Below are 17,783 nucleotides of genomic sequence, written 5' to 3' on the forward strand. Positions count from 1 at the left end.
AAAAACCTCATTGAGTATGTGACATGAAAAACATTCCTTTGAGAAAACAATAAAGACCACAGTGATGTCAGCAAATGGACATTAAAGCTAAAAAAATTTGCAACAAGGCTTTTTTGTAATTAGAAACATGCAACCTAATTTGGTAGCCTGTAAAGCTTAGGGCGATGTTACGCATGTTTTCATTTATGACTTTGTGCAGAGTGATGAGAAAAATACCGTGTGATTTCAAAAGTTTCCTTTTTTTTTCTCCAAAGTAGTTTGAAGTTATAAAGAAAAAAATCTAATTTCTTTTAATTTTATGGTTATGAATGTTTTCTGCATTGACAAGATTTGCAGACCATGATCAGTAAAAGGACATCAGCTGCAGGGTGGTGATACAGATAAAGGGTAGTTGGAGGTGAAGACAAAGATTTATTTTAATACATAATAAGGAAAATTTCAAAATAAAATCTGGGTGCTTTTTTTCTAATTGATAAGGATCTGATAAGGCAAAATACCAAGTAGGTGATTTCACGTTTCAGGTTAATGCATGCACACACACAAACACACCCACACCCACACACACATATATATATATATATATATATATATATATATATATATATATATATATATATATATATATATATAAAGAGAGAGAGAGAGAGTAATCCGTTGCTGTAATGCGGTCTCCTTTTTCAGACTCTGAGTTCTGCTGATTTTTTTATGTGTCTTTGTGAAAATTTGCATGCTTTTTAAATTTATTTTAAAAATGCATTGTGTTCTGCATCCTGATTGGCTGTAGATCATTGTCTGTCAATGTCTTTTCTGCTCGTCTCCTTAATTGTACAAAATATGTTCAGCTTGCCTAACTTACATTATTCTTTGATGGCCAGCAGATGTTTGGTTTTATTATATATCTTGGAGAACTGAAACAAGAGAGAAAAGTGTGAAAATAAAAAATAAAAAATAAATAAAACAAAATCTGTCTGAGAAAATTGCACAATTTGGAGCTTTATTGCCTTTAAAAATCTTTGATAATTGAAAAAAAATAAATAAAAAATTTAGTTATTTTTAGAACATACCTTCCGTGATTAACGAGGGGTTACGTGACTAAAGAGCGTGATTAACGAGGAATCACTGTATAACATTTTGGGTAACGTCAAATTTAAGCTTTCTTTTTCCAAGGAACAATTTATCACAGCACCTGAAATGCATTTAGTGTCTTTAGTCATATTTAATCTAAAATAAAGAAATAAAATCATCTTCTTCTCATGGACAGCCCCACTAGAACTAGAATTGCAGAGCAGTACAGCCCAACTGTTTTCTCGCTTTCCCACTAAGAAACAAAAACGAAAAAAAAAAAACATGAATAAAAAGAGAAAAGATTGTTTTATCAGATACAAAAAAAAACTTCCGCCACTCTTCTCTCCAACTTGGTCTATGAAAAGACTCTTAGTAAGAAAAAAATCCTGCGGAAAATCTTTATTGCTTCGAGTGCAAAATGTATTATAGAAAAGAACAAGTATGAATAGGGATTTTAGAGCCTGCATGCTCCATATAAAGAGATGATATCTTAGTCACTTACATTCCTTCTGTTTTTCATTGTAGTCTGCCTGCTACCTTCTCCAGCAGTTACATTCAGGCTGTAGCAAAACCACTACAATAAGAAGTGGCAATAGACTGGAGTAATTCAACCAGAAGAAAAAGGGAACTTTGGAGTCTTCAAGCTTAAGGGAACCCACCTGAAATATTGTGTTATTAGTTGTTGAATGACAACTTTGTGGGAGAGTTATGCAGACTTCACGGAGGAAAATTTGACAACACAGCAGTAAACATTTTCATCTTTACAGGCTAAATATCCTCACATAGAACTGATGTGTAGGAGATGGAAGTGTACAGTTAATTGATTAATTGATTTATATTTCTACCATCTAACCAGATCAGTCTGTCTGAGGCAAGCTGTTGATTGAATCAAATTGACCTTCACCACAATAAAATCGATTCAAAATGAAATAAATTACAGTATATTGGATAATTCCATTTGGATTGATGTACTGTAGGTTTATTTTACAAAAAAAAGCAAAAAAAAAAAAAAAAAAAAAAAAAAAAAAAAAAAAGAAAACACCAAGTGCCATCATAGTGGACAACACACAGCTTAAAATGATCAATACATCATTACAGTCCAATGTGTGGAAACACTGTATTCAACACTGGTTGAATATTTGGCTAATGATGTCTTGGATACATTTTAGGTCAGTTTATTGTATTGTCAACCACATAGTGTGATGGAAATCAACTTGTTAAAATGTATCATTACACCCCTAGTAGGGGCGTTCATCTGGAAATTTTGCACTGTAGAGCTCCCAAACATCTTCAAGGTTTATGTTTTGATTATTATTTTATCACAGTGCTCTAAGCAAAAGGAGGGAATGGAGATGTTTACAGCTTGAAGGTATTCTTAGATTTAAATTCAAGTCAGCAGGGTGCAGCACCTCTTCTGTGGAGTATCACTGTGAATCTTTGCTCAGATGAGACCAGCTCTCCTGTAGTCACGTCACGTCATCGAGGTATTCCTTTAATCTGTTTGATGAGACTTTTTTTTTTTTTTTTTTAGCTTGCTTCTTCTTTTTTTATATGCAGCCCTAAGGTGAATTGTCTCCTATGATTCAGCAGAGCTCATCTGGCTTGCTTGTTCAAAAGGCAGATTCCTAGACCTCTTCTGACAGCGACGGTTTGGCCGTTGTGACGTGACTTTTTGAACTCTGTCGCCGTCGTGCCTCCTCCTCCTCGCTGTCCTTGGCACCTTGCTCCCTCTAATCACCGCGCCCCCGCCTCACAGGTGTTGATTAAACTGGCAGTTAGGACCCATTGGCGGACGCTAAGCACCCCGCTCTTTGTGCATTTGTGGTGCTATCCACACCCCACTTCTCTTGCAGAACCCCCGTGCTCTTCCTCATTTCATGCACCATTCTCTTCTCTTCTTCCACATTCATCTGCGAAGAAGAGCACGCTTTATACCCGCAGTGGTGATTGGGAGGATTAGTGGTGTGTGAGGGACTTTGTCACCAGCTTTCTGGGAAATCCAATTACAGAATATCATAAGCCTTTACATGTCTCATACTTTGCTAAAACCTCCTCGAAAATGCACACCTCCATCCTCCAAGGGTCAGTGTTTAGCACCTGTCCTCGCTGTATAGTGCAGGGAAAAGGGGAGCGAAGTGATCATCATAGAGAGGATAAGAACAATCCTGAAACACTGCCTCTGCATTGCAGCAAGCAGTGGACTGCATGAGCCCGCTGAAGGAGAGGGCGGTGTTCGCTCCACATTACAGGCTGGGATCTCAGCGTGTGTCAGCTGAGGTGAAGCGGGGGCCAAGAGGGGTTAGGTCTGTTATGTGCTCACAAAGATAGCCCTTAATTGCACTTGTCATGAAGATGATATGCTGCCGATGGAGGCTCATAAAGTGCGGAGCTGCATGTATCGGCCGAGTCCAATCAAACTGATAATATTCAAAGCTATTAAGTAATTCATCCAATCTGACAGCGACATCATAATGCTATTATCTGAATTTTCGGAGTGGCTTATGTTTCCAACACAGGCATCCTTGTTCCGACCTCCTGCTCTTGCATTTTGCATTTTAAAGAATTTAAAATAGGGGTAGAAGAAACTGAAGGGTTTTCTGACGTTTGGAACGCAGAGAGGTACAAGTCTGAAGGTGAAAATTCATGTCAGAAGGAGATGGAGTTGAGTCACTGGCTCCCGTGAGGATTACTCACTGGCCATGGGTATAGGGCTACATCATCAGGATGGCAGGTGGAGGAAAGAGTTGCAGAACTATATCATCAAGATGGCAGGTGGAGAAAGAAGGCAGCGCATGGCTGAAGGGCTGAAAGGGAAAGCGAGATAGAAATGAGAACAGGAAATGAACTCTGGAGGGTAGAAGGGGCACGTGCTCCACCTCTGACCTCCGTGACCAGACTCCACTGAATCAAAGCAAGTCACGTTGAAACCGAAAGCATGTCAGCTGTTGGTGAGGGTTGAGGGAAAAGGTGTAAATACAAAGTTTTAAATACACATAATGGTCAACAATCTATGTTGCAAACAAGAAAAGATGTGAGCGGACATTTACCAAAATTGTTATAACTTAAAAAAAGAGGTTTGTTGCAATTTTCTTTATTCAAAAATGTAGCTGTCACTAAAAGAAACTTTATTATCTTTTATTAAATTGTAATTGAAAGTATTTTCCACGCTATAAAATGCACCTAAAAGCCTTAATTTTATTAAAAAATACAGTGTACCTTATAAAACAGAGTGCCTTACATAGTAATTAATTATGGTTGTGTTTACTGATGTTGAAGTTATTTTGAAAGGTAAACGGTGCTCCGTCAAAATGCCTTTTTTTAATGAGTTACAAACAAAGTTGGGTCTTATTGTAAATATGCTAGTGCGGCTAACATCTAGCATTGTCGAGTAGTTTTTTTTTTTTTTTTTTTTTAACAATAAGGTTGGTAGTTAGTCACAACACATGTTTGTTTTAGCCGTAATAGTCTGTTTATTTTTAAATTTTGCTAACAAGGTTGGAAGGTACAGGTATCCTGAATACGCTAACAATGCTAACACTGCTAACAAGTAGCATGGTACAAACAAGTTCTGGAGTTACTGTGAATGTGGGTAATGAAGTCTGACTGACCATATTATTATGACATAATTTTGAGCATGGACCAAAATTATGATTTGCCATATAATCTGGTGCCCCTTGTAGTGTGGAAAATATGGTAGTTTAATATTTTCTGATAATAATTATGAGGTCACATCCATGTATAATCTACTTAGAGATATAATAATAACACCCAAAGGTTACGAGATTACCAAAAAATGTGTTTCACTTTGAATAATAAATATGTTGTGTTTCTGCTTCTAGTTTGATCATTATTGATTCCTTTTTATATGTAAGCTTTTTAAAAGCTAATTAAGATGTGCACGAGCATTTGTGTGGAATTTAAAGAACAGCACTTGACCCTTGCTGATCCTAATGTACACTAAAAAAATACAGTAAGGTATGGGGTCAACCCTCTAACACCAAAGCTTTAGCTCATGTTGATGTTCCTCTTGACTACTGTAACTATTCAACCGTTTATGCAATTAATGTAATTTCAGCTTTAGATTTTTGAGTGGAGAAAAGCGGACTTGTGCCAATATGCTGCCCTAACTTGCAAAGTGTTGCACATCGGTTGCATATCGGCGCAAAGCCACTTTTCTTCATGCCAGAATCCATTGGAATTACATCACTTGCACAAACGGTTGGAACGTTACTGTAGTAGTGTTAAAGGTTATGGTATAAATGGAGATGGAAGCTTTAGTAGCAAGGCAATAACTGGTGAGGGGGGGATTTGGGGCAAATTACACCACAAAACACAAAGTAAACTGAACATTTTCACGAGAAAAACTTCCTCATATGTGAGTTATGAGCAACTTTAGCAGATAAAACTAATGCACGCTCCAAAGTACTAAAGCAGCAAAGTTTAAAGAATGAATTCGGTTCTCTTTTCTGTGAACTCTCTCATCTCTTTCTTGTCTGCCGTTTTTTTTTTTTTTTTTTTTTACTGAAAACAGCAGATGCGGCACTGAGCACTGAAAAATCTGACCTGGCAGCTCGGACACGTTACAGATGACAGCTCACTTTGCAGGGAAAAAAATAGATGAGATGACCCAATTTTAATTTGATTTTTACAGTGAATTTATTTAGGTGTCTAGAAAATGCTTTTGCAAAGCATTTGACTTTTTTTCCCCCCAAGTACTTCACAAGCAATTTATGATGCAATAAAGCAAGATTTTGATGTTGGTTTTATAGTTTTATACCTCCATGCTATGAAGGGATATAGGTGCTTGTGTTTGTGCCGTCAACAAAAAAAGCATTTGTTATTTTTTATATCAACATTGGAAAGGTTTTTTTTTTTTTTATCGTAAAACCTGCAATATTGTTTCTGTTTAGCTGATTTTTTTTCTCCCTCAAAAATGTGATTTCTTTGTGGAGTGCAATTTATACACAGGCTTTAGCATTTTTCCTATAATAACTTAGTAAAATCCTCACCGCTTTTCTTTGTTTTTTAAGTTAAATCATCTGGAGAGCATATTTTTCTCTCAATTTGTGTCTTTTGTCATGGCCTGAAGAGACATTTTTCACAGCTTTTCACAGGTGAATTGTTTCAATGAAAACTTTTGCTAATCAGTTCAAATAAAAACTGTGCCTATAGTACTTCAGACTAAATATTTGACTTCTATGTCATATCCGATATGCACGTGTGTGTTTATATTTTGTTGTGATTAGCTGAAGTGAGCAGATAATTTGAAGTATAAATACAAATTCCAGAAGTTGATTCAGAAGGACTTATAACAGCTTCCTTTTATCAGCTCAAAGCACCTCTGCAGTTGAGTAGTTCTTGAATCTGGGTCTGCCATTTGAGTTAACAGTCTGTAGCACTTCACATCTCTGTATGACAAGAGCTGATGCAATCCCCCTAGGCACTTACAAGATATCTCCCTGTGACAGCATTCCTTCTTCATTTTGGGGTTGGAATGGCTGTTCCTGATGTAGGCAAATGGGTTTGGGGAGGGAGGATCCAAAAGGACCAGTGAGGAGGACCAAAGGAGGAAGGAGACAGACATACAGGAAGTGACTAAGAGGAGAGATGGATGAGGCAGAGATGAGATATATTTTGTGACAGAGCTGAGAGAAGCAGCTAATCATTGTGACATTTACTTGCCTTGACCCACCTCCTGAAGGCTGTGCAGGATACCAGGTCGACCACAAAGAGTCCAAACGCTGACTGAGTGAAGACGCCTTTTTTACATATTTTTTGAATTAGCCCAATGTGCCTACAGGACAGCATGCATCCATCTGAATGAGCATTTCAGCTCAGTCATCTCAAGTGATGCATTGGAAATGTAACATCCCTGTAGCACTGTTGAGTGGCCTGATTGTAGATGGGAATGAGGGCGGCACACTGTGTGTGTTTGACCAGTGAACTGGAGAAGGGATGCATAGTTTCCCTGCAGCAGGAGGGAAAGGAGGAGGAGGAGGAGGAACGGTTAGCTGCAGAGAAAAAAATAAAAAAGACCAAATGGGATTGAAGACGACTGAAAAAAGAAGGGGCAGATTAGAAAGAGCAATGTTTTGTGCTGTGCTGTTTACCGCTTAGACCTATGCAAGCGCCTGTAATGACTCTGTCGGCGTGCACAGGGCCGCCTTACTTAAGTAAATTAGCATTATTGAAATTCCAGGTGAAGCTCTCAGAATCATATTAACAAACGCATTATTTCTCCAGAGTTAAAGACGGGGGCATCCACCTTTATTTCCACACAGAGCACAACATTTATTTTCTTTTTATTTAATTACAGAAAGATAAAGCTGAGGTTGGAGGATTTCTTCAGTACACCGCACTGTGTCCTCTGTTCCTCCCAAAGTCCAACACCTATATTTGGTCCACTGACAGAGCGGGATGATATTATGAGGGAAACAGTCTGAGAGGAGAACGCAAGAGGCACTCAGCTGGAGAGAAGTACCACCACGCTTGAAGAGGATGTGTGCTTTGGGGGATGACCAGATGGCTGAGGCAAAGACGCAAGCAACAAAAGAAGAAGGCTAATAGAGTAGTGGAGATAAAGGAGAGAGTAGTGGAGGGAGACCTTAAGGTGGAGAAGGAGGAGATCACTCCTGCGTGGAATGTTTTTTAAAGAAACTTCCTATAATACTAGTAGAGAAGCATGGATGTGGAGATGCAGTACAGTACAGATATTTCACTAATAATTGGGTGATCTCACCAGTACTGTGAATCCATTATTATTTATTATTAATAATGTTTGCACACTAAACTCGTTGAGGTTGAAAATTTCAATCCAACAAATTCACAATTTGAAAGTTATAACTTTACAACACTTTCTGCTGATATGTCTCCTTGAAAGAAATGAGGCACATTTTACATTGCATTCGACTTTATATGCAGAAATTACTCAGGGGGTTCTTTAGTGAGATTATATTACACCACATCTTACAACTAAAATAGATTTGTTTTGAGACTATTCAAAAACAAAAGAGACTCTTAGGAAACATTTTAAAATATCGTGCAAAGTTGTGAATGCAAATTATTTGCACAGAAAGAAGTGAGAAAGTGCTAAAAAATAAATAAATAAATAAATAAATCATGGGATGTTCCCCAGCAGTTTTAGCCCAAGGCATCATAACAAAAATGAGTTTTAAGCTATGTCTAAATTCCCACCCTAATCACTAACTAATGAAATACTATATAGCGTGTAACTATCTCCCCTGGATTTTAAAAGCATTTCAGACAAAATGCTCAATACTTTACTTTTGTTTTGTTTTTTTAAGCTTCTGCTATGACTTCACCAATTTCACAAAGTGAAAATCTAAATTAACATCTATTTGTGAATCTACTTTGTTCTGATGATGACAATGTTAATGATTTATTAAGAAATTACAATCAGACACATTTATTTTTGCATACATTTAAGTAGTACATATCCCATAACAACCAAAACTGTGAGGCTGATTGAACATTTGACAGATCTTGTTGTTGTTTTGGTCATGGTATGCAGCAGCACAAAGAGGCTCAGTGTGCTCTGCTGCCAGCTAGTGGTCGGAGGTTTAAGTGGAAAACAAAAGCAAGACGGTGAAGGACGCCCATAAATAAATAAATACCGTTATATCAACATTTCAAATCGCTACAAGTATCACCAAACGAAATATCGCAATATATCGCCAAATCGTTTTTTTTTCCCCTACACCCCTACTAAAATACATATCTGCCTAAATAAATGGCATTTGTATATATATTTGAATTTGTTTGGCATTCATAAAATTATTTTAAAAAAATAATTAAGTTTTGATTTTGTTAACTTTGGACAACATGTCCTTTAACATATAACAAAAAAAACATTTAAGAAATAATATATATAAATAATAAATATATGTTCAATATTAAAGGGCTTCCTTACAACTGCCAGTTTCCTCCTTTCATCTCTGCCGTAGTTCCTCTTCAGCTGTCTCCTTAAAACCTTTTCTCATGCCACATAGAGCAGGATTTCCTAAAGAATCGTGTTGTGCTTTATTTCATCTGGACAGTTATCACTGCAGCAGCTCCGCCCTCTTTTCCCTCCATTTCATCTTTGATGGCTTTTGGTTTTCCGTCAGCGCCTCAGACAATGCTCTCATTCTAAAAGCATTTATCTTTTCATGCTTAATGGATTGTGCCTGGAAGGGTGTATCTGCCAAGGCTGTTGTGTACAAAAATGGCCATAAGTTATTTTACTTAGGACATATTTCAACAACTGTGGCAGTCATGTCTACATCCTGTAAGGGCCATGTTTCAACCTTAGAGTTCTGAAGAGATTCAGCATCAGCATGAGGTTTGACCTTAAAAAATATCACATCAAATTCACAGGAAAGTGAATCAGTGAAATTCAGTGTTCAGTTTTGGTTCTATAACATCCACATCCTGCAGAGTGGAAGCTTAGCTCTTGATTTGCTTATCTGCACAAAGTCTCTGTGAGATGGTCTCATGCAACTTTAACACCTGAGTTATCTGATGTGAACCCCACCTGGTGGGAAGATCTGTCCCCAGCGTGTGATGGAGTTTAAGCAACGTAGTCAGCAAGTGTTAGAGAAGCATGTCAGGCTTTAAATCTCTTCTTCAGCTCTCTTTACTCCATGGAAATAACAGAAAAAAAGCATCACAAGGCATTTTTTTGTAAGTACTTCCTTATCACACTTTGGTTATGGTGATTTTTGACCACGATGACTAGTATGTGTGCCTGAAAAGATGGCTCTAATGTAGATGATGGGGGGAAAAAATGATTTTTGGTATATTCTGTCATGTTTTAGACTACTTGGCTACAGACAAGTATTTCATCACTGTTGATTTCTTGCATCTCAGCAGTCTCTCAAACACTCAACATTTTGGCTGTTTTTGTTCCTTTGTAACATTCATAACATTCCTGTCGCCATTATCTCCTTTATCTCATTGAACTCTGACATGCTGACATGGCCAATCAATTGAGCGTTGTCATGTGTGCAGTTGCAGGGTGATGGATTCACAAAGCCCCCAGCTCCTGTTCATGGATTCAAAACCAACTGAGAAGAATCAAATGTTGCTGCTCCTTCATGTGATAACTGAAGGATAGCTCCAAAGGGCCGCAAGTTCTCCTCGACTTTAATGATTCATACATTGATTTTAAAATAAAAATATACTCATGTACAAACTGATTTAAAAAAAAAGCTATAATTGTTGTGATATTTTCCATTCTTAAAAATGTGTCCATGTTTGTTTGTAATTGTGTGTGTATGGGGGTAGGTTACCAATACTATTTTGATTTTATTGGATCTGTGAATATATCCAGAGGGACTTTCACCCAGTTGTCAAATGTAAGAAGAGATAACTGGGCAATGTGTGCCTTCCACTTTAGGATTCACTTTCAATTCAATTCAATTTTTTTATTTATATAGCCCAATATCACAAATTCAATTTGCCTCATTGGGCTTCATGCCTGTAGTTTTTACAGATGCACAGATGGAGTCATAAAATATGCACAATAGGTAAAAATTTCAAATGGTGTAAATGGTACATATAGTATATAATGCTTTACAACTTTGTTAGAACCCCAAAAGTGCTTTACAGTCACAGTCTCATTCACACACAGATGCCGTCTAAGCTGCGTAACCCTGGCGCCAACCAATAACCACCAACATCAGATTAGAATTCAGTGATTTGTCTAAGGATACTTCGACACATTAGTGGGCAGGGCAGAACTGAACCTGCGATATTTCTATCGGTGGTCGACCGCTGTTAATATGCACCACAGTTCTATTTGGTGATCTTAAAAGTGATCCATCTTAAAAGTGATTAAACGTTTAGCACCAGAGAAGTCATGTGTTATTCATGTGTTGTCGGTGACATCTCCATGTCAGAGTCAGCTGATTCACGGTGATCATGACACAACGTAAGTCTTCAACTACGATCACCGTGAATCAGCTGACTCTGACATGGAGAAAAGCGGCTTTTCATATCAAGTTTGCACCGGTATGCATTACATACTTTGTATAGTAGCTCAAAAACCACTTTCTCCGCAACAGAATAAGCTGATTTACGTTAATTGCTTAACTTCACTTCTGTTAATTGTTCCATATCAGGTCAAGCTGTTTTTCTTCGCTTCAGAATCCACAGGAATTGCATTAATCGCGTAAACGGTTGAAGAGTTACAGTAGTCAAAAGCATGTTAACACTGGGGCTAAAGCTCTGGTGTTGAAGGGTTAAAGATTTATGACATGGAAGTGAATTTTCTAAAGTACATTGCAAACTTATCCATCAGGAATCTCTTTCAGAAAAATGCTAAACTTTTCTTTGTCCTTTGTGAGTTCTTGACTTGGATCAAAGTCTCTCCTAAATTAACATAATTATATACTTAACTCCAGCTTACTCATATGAAATTGAGAGAAAATGCAAAAAGCATTGCCTTTTTTCATCTTCAAAAAAGTCAAGGACACAAAAAGTTACTGTTTGAATCTTGAGAGTAAAAAAAAAAAAGACATCTCCATCCCTCAGACTGTAACGTATCTTGAAGTTCTGCCAGCTCTGATCACTTCCCGCCTGCAACATATAAACCCCTTCTGCAACACCAAAGACGGGATATGTGGCATCACTGGTTGGTTGGCCTCTAACCATGGACATGTGCCAGTAGTGATTAAGAGAGAAAACAAGAAGCTTCTGCACAGCTCAGCTTAAAGCACTTCTCTGAAAAATCAATAAAAGTGCTTCCTTTATTTGGATACTGGAGTTTGGCCGGAATTGCGTGAGTTTACAGTGAATGCATATAGAGCTTCTTTTAGCTTTTAAACCTGGCAGAAATTACGCTAGACAGAAAAAAAAAGTGGGGCTAAAGGAGGAGAAGTGTGATGCAAGTGAAGACGAAGAGTTCAGCATGATTTGCGTAGAAGGGGCAGAGCTGCAGAATGCTGCCAGATCTGGTGCACCGTGACTAACCCAGTGATGACCCCAAAACAGAACCCTTCAGCTCTCGTCTGTAACATCTTCATACACTTTACCGCCACAAAAAACCCAGCTTAGGTCACCCTAGATAACCTTGCTTTTGGGATTCCTGCTCTGCAAACATTGCCATTGCAATAAGGTGGCGAGACTCTAAAAAGTGCAACACAAAGAGACTGTTTCACTAGGGGGGTTGAACATGTAGCTTAAAGCTCACCCCCAAAACCAGAAGATGACTCAGTGGAGGGGAAAAGTTGCCACATATGTAAAGCCTTGTGCTAGAATTGGCCCAAATTGAGAGAGAGTGCAGAACAAACTGGGCCTTGACAAGGCCTGAAACTCTCACTTGCTCTTTTTTATTGTGGGCGACGGCAGCACTCCCCCACAATACTGCTGTCCACCTGTTGAGTCACACGTCAAGCAGCTCCTCGTTGTGTGTGCTTGTCTGTCTCGTTTGTGTGCCTGGAAGTGGTGCCTCGTGAGGACAGATAGAGGGTGGGAATAGAATTAAAACGGATATCGCAACAGTGGCTTGGGTTGTTCATTCATGGAGCGGTTGTGCTTAAAAGGCAAACACGTGAGCGGTGTCACGCTGTCCTTTGTGCGTCACAGAGGCTTGCACAAAAACAAACCTCTCTGGGCGACAGAGAAATAAAGCAAGCACTTTTTTATTTTTTCTGTGCATGATAGCATTTTCTCCTTGATTGGAATGGAAGCCCAGATCCAAACCGTCACGTTGATGATTGATTGTCTTCAGCACAGAGGACACTAACACTCTACATTTAAAGAAAAAGCCAAAGGTATATCACAAGTATGCCACCATCTGACTCAAGTAGATATCCATCAACCAGTCAGACGCAAAAATCTGACACATACTTTACATAAAATTGGATGGAGACATCCTCACTGTCAACTAACAGCTTTACTGGAATACAAAAAGTGTTTACGGATGTTGACAATGCTTGATTAACCACCGGGAACCCTTGAGAGTCAATCAGAGTGAGTGAACGGGCAGTCATGATTGGTGGGAAAGCATAAAAAAAAAAAAAAAAAAAAAAAAACATCTGCAGCTCTCGGTATTAGTTTACACATTAATGGCTTCTGACTCGCTCCAGACTAACAGTTTATGCCGTCCCACTAGAGTGTATGATGAAAAGGAAGAGCGTTTTTATTTTGTCCCTGAAGAAATGTCAGATGCATATGCTGATAAACAAAAAGCTGTTTGGATCCCTGAGATGTTCAGTCCCTGAAGTGCTTGTTCAGATTTGTTAGACAATATTAAAATGACTCTGTTCTTTTATTTTATGCCTTTGGTGACTTCAGATAGCAACATCACAGATTACAGTCTTGCTTTTGTATCAAAGACATTTTTTTCCCTTCTTTTACATATATTCTTCTTGAGCATCTTGCACAGATTAAAAAAAATGTTTGTGTAATGTTAATGAAAGCAGAACTGCTTCCATTTAGCAGAATGAGATGTCTGTTTCAGCTAGCGGGGAGCTTTTGCAGCAGTAGCTGTCACAGCTGCTGCGAACGCTGCAGTGACTTGTTCATTTTGGGTGAGGAAGCAGAGCGATAACTGGTCGGAGCTCCTGTTGGGAGCTGTAGAGCTCCAGTGAATGGTGTGACGTTTCTATCCCTCGGCTGCCACTTTGTTCTGGCACAAACACACATGCTGCAGTGCTTACATTTGTGAGCTGCTATCATTAAATCTGTCCACCTCCTGCTAGAATTCTAGGGGTCTTTGTGTGCACAGTGCATTAACGCAGAATGTGTGCAGACACAAATGAATGGATAGCATCCCATTAGACCCTAGAATACATTCTGGGTTTGTGAAACTGGTTGATATATATTTTTCCACACAGTATTTCTTAAGGAAAAAGGCAGATTTCCAAAATTACATCTTGCATGTAAACAATAACTGTGACACAGTCTCAGATAAATAATTAAACTTGCTAGTATTTCTTGAAAAATAAAAAAAAAGTGCAAACAAACTGGGAAATCAAAATCCATTACTTTGAGCTGCCTGCCTAATGAAAGTAAATCAGTTTAAGCCCTCTCTACCTGGCCAGAGTTAGACACCAAATTCACATGCTTGTGCTCAATAAACTGTAAATAACAGCTCAATAATACTGAGTCATTAAAGACATTGTAATGAACTGGCTGCAACTCCTTGTAGCTGAATTTGTCCACTCCTGCTGTTCTATAGATCAATTCAGACGGAACCACAGTTTTTGGTTGCTGATGATTTATTTATTTTTATTTATTTTTTTTGCTCAAGTGTAATTTATATGATTTTTTACAAAAATCCCCTGAAATTTATTTTTGAATTACAAAAAAAAATCATCATGCAAATCAAACATTGCGTGTTCTGTTGGTTAATTGAAATGGTATTGGAGGGTTCATTTTTATAACAGATCCAATCTGTTCTCAGCACAAGGGCCCTCAGGATGGAAAAGATATTGGGAATAGAAGGGATATTTGATCGCGAGGGACGTCTAGCATTTAAGGAGTAGGGAAGGAGCAGCTGACAATTGATTTTAAAGATGATTCTCTAGTAGTAGTTCAGGACGGCTATACCTGCGCTACTTTATGTTAAAAAGACGAGCAAAGTGCAGTTGGAATGGGTCAGGAAGGCTTTTAGTGTGAAAGCACTTTGAGTGGCCGCCAAAACTAAAAAAAAAAAAAAAACACTAAGTAACATAAATGCAGTCCATTTAAAGTTTCTTAGGATAAAAAAGGCATTGAGTGACTGATAAAAACTGAAATCACTGCTTGCTATAATTCTAGCAGCAGCCAAATGGAAATTATATTTGAAAAGACACCCACATGTTTTTCTGTGATACTTTCTGCCCTATCATAGTCATAAAAATGTGTCTGTTTAAGAAATCTGAGACAACTACAGTCCTGTATTACTCGACAAACATATGCAGCAACAGTGAGTGTCAAACTAATTGCTCATGAGAACTCCAACAGTTATCACAACTTGACACTTGAATGGTACTACCTCTGATAAGTAGCTAAATCAGCTTCTTCTTATTATTTTTTTTTTCACTGAACCAAATAGGCAAGGAAATATATGTACATTTACTGCCTATGTTCACCATTTTCTTTCAATGGAACTCCATATGAGTATTTCTTAAGCCATCCTGTGACAGACTCCCAGAGTTATGTAAGAGGCTGGGACTCCTCTTCCCTCTGTCTTCTCACCTGGCAAACATTGGGGATAGTAGAGATTGACAGCTCAAGTAAATGAGAAAATCCAGATTTTATTGAGGTTATAAAAACTACCCGGGTGCTCCTGTGGCCTGTTGTTAAAACTGTGATATTTCTTTGTGTTTTTTCTTTTTTTTCCATCAGCCACTGTCACAAGCCTCCCAACACTGTGCACTTTGCATCTCAGGAGTTGCTGTGATGTGAGAATATCGTGTCTTTGAAGACTTCAGTGACATACCACTCATGATTAACTGTTTAATCTCGAGCCAGTGGCAAATATGACATCTCCATTGGTACGGTGTCTTTTGGAGGTGTGTCTGAAGGAAAAGTGGGGAACATGAACACATAAGCTAGCACTGACTGTCTGACTTATTGCCACTGCTTTAACATCTATGTCTTACAACAGCACTGAGACACAACACTCTTCTGTTGATTTAAAACAGCAGCCAATATTGGAGCCTGCAGTTCACTTTAAATTTGAGACGGAAGTTGCACTCAAAAGAGGATGTAGTCTTTTGATTGACAGGTGACAGTTTCATATTTAAGTCTAGAATATAAACTCCAGGTCTCCAGGGCCAGTTCCCTACATAGGATAAAATCAACCGGCCATTGTAGCTTCGTATTTGAAAAAAAACCCTCCTGATCAAAGGGACCAGGGGTGTCATACAAAAAAAAAGTTGTATGTCAATCATTGACTATATATGATAACTGGATTGAGTGATCCCTCCCCACTTGTGTTTCAAATAGGAAGTATCTGTTGGCTCCAAGCAGCCAAAATCCAGTAGACTTCTATTGGGCAATAGACAGCTTCTATTCAGTCTTTATATTCACCATTTTTGCTCTGTTACCTTTTTAAAACTTGTTTTTATGCTAATCTTAAGTTTTATTATGATCCATTTTCTGTATTGTAAGTCATTCAAGTCATAAACTGATCTATCTGAAGGCCCCCAAAAAGTATATGGTCTCACACTGACTGTTGAAGCATTTGATTGACAGATTCTGAGCCCACTATCAAGTGGTAGGGGTGTGGACTGCTAGCAAGCTCACTCCTGATTGGGAGAGTGGTTGCCATAGAAACATTGACTTAGATCGTTTTGGAGCTATCCCGACCGAGTCATACCAAAGACTCTAAAAATGGGACCCAGTGCCTCCCTGCTTGGCACTCAGCACTAAGGAGTTGGACTGGGGGGTTAAACCACCAAATGGTTCCCGAGCGCGGCTGTGTCTGCAGCTCACCGCTCCCCCAGGGGATGGGTCAAATGCGGAGAACAAATTTCACACACCTAGGTGCGTGACAAATAGTGGGACTTTAACTTTTAACTTTAACTGCTTACTGACAATTTTTGATTCCAATTTGGCGGTGTCCATATCACAAAAAATGGTACTGAACAGACTTCATTTAGTTGGAGTTGAAAGCAAGCCTTTTGCTATGCGTGACATCACACTCAGTCCAGTTCTCTTAAGCCTCGTTTCCGCTGAGCGGTCCCTATAAGGTCCGACCCTGTAAGGAGTGGTGTAGAACGGTCCAGTTAATTCTGGTGAGCGTTTTCACTCAGTTAAGCCTCGCCTCCATTGAGTGTATTGTTTTCATGGCACATACGTGGTGTAGACCGCTAGCGTGTCATTACGTCATTGCAATGCAACAACTAGAAAAGCAACAACAATGGAGGTCATCCAGCAGCTCGCCTTTTTCTTACTTTACTTTTGTACATCTTGTATAAAAGGAATTTACTGGTGTTTGAATGAAAATTGCGGGAGGCTAAGAAGAATAACATCGTAAAGAGGAAAATGTTGGAAGCGTTAGCTTAGCGCTAAATTGGTGCTTTCTAACGTCGTCATCACTTTCTCCCAGTCAACAGGTAGCAACAGCGGCTCCGCACCAGCTGTCCCATTCTATTTTTCTATGGACCTACAATGGATGGGGGCCCTGATTCAGTAGTGTTAAACATGCTCAAGATACCGGACCGCTCCATGGAAACGAGGCTTTATACTATCAATGGGTCCAATACCCTTAGTCCAGAATAACTTTGACTGACGTGTCAGAGGAGCTGTGAGGCCAGATTATCTCACCTATTCGCCAAACCGTGTAAAAGCCAATAATGAGTAAAGTCACATCTGTCACAAATGGTAGCTAGTGCAAAACTAAACTCTGGCTTTAAACTGGCCTAAATACAAACCAAAGAGTGACGTCATTCTTCATGCCTTTTTCAGAACATAAAACACCTGAATTTTTTTGACATTTTATTGTTAGAATTGTTTTTTTGTTTTTGTGGTTCTGCTAAGTAATGAAGCTTAAAGAGATTGTGCAGTATTTGTTTTAAGTAACTCATAGGTAAAGTGTTTTTATTTTAATGCTTATTAGCTTCAACTCTAAAATACATTTTAAAAACTCTTGTAATAACTTTTGTATCAAACAAATGAACATTTGTTTCAAAATTCTTGAGCATATTGGGCTGTATGTTTCCAGTTTTTGGATTGCATGTTGGTGATTCATGAAGTCTTTTAGACCTTATGACCCTCTGACTGGC

At 38.5% G+C, this 17,783-nt stretch overlaps 1 protein-coding gene across 6 annotated transcripts in view; it reads left to right on the top strand.

Moving 5' to 3' along the window:
• Positions 1–17,783, top strand: part of gria3b (glutamate receptor, ionotropic, AMPA 3b) — a 100,350-nt gene that overhangs the window by 19,077 nt on the left and 63,490 nt on the right. The window lies entirely within an intron of this gene.

Source organism: Oryzias melastigma, linkage group LG10, assembly GCF_002922805.2.
Source record: "Oryzias melastigma strain HK-1 linkage group LG10, ASM292280v2, whole genome shotgun sequence".
Lineage (NCBI taxonomy): Eukaryota > Metazoa > Chordata > Actinopteri > Beloniformes > Adrianichthyidae > Oryzias > Oryzias melastigma.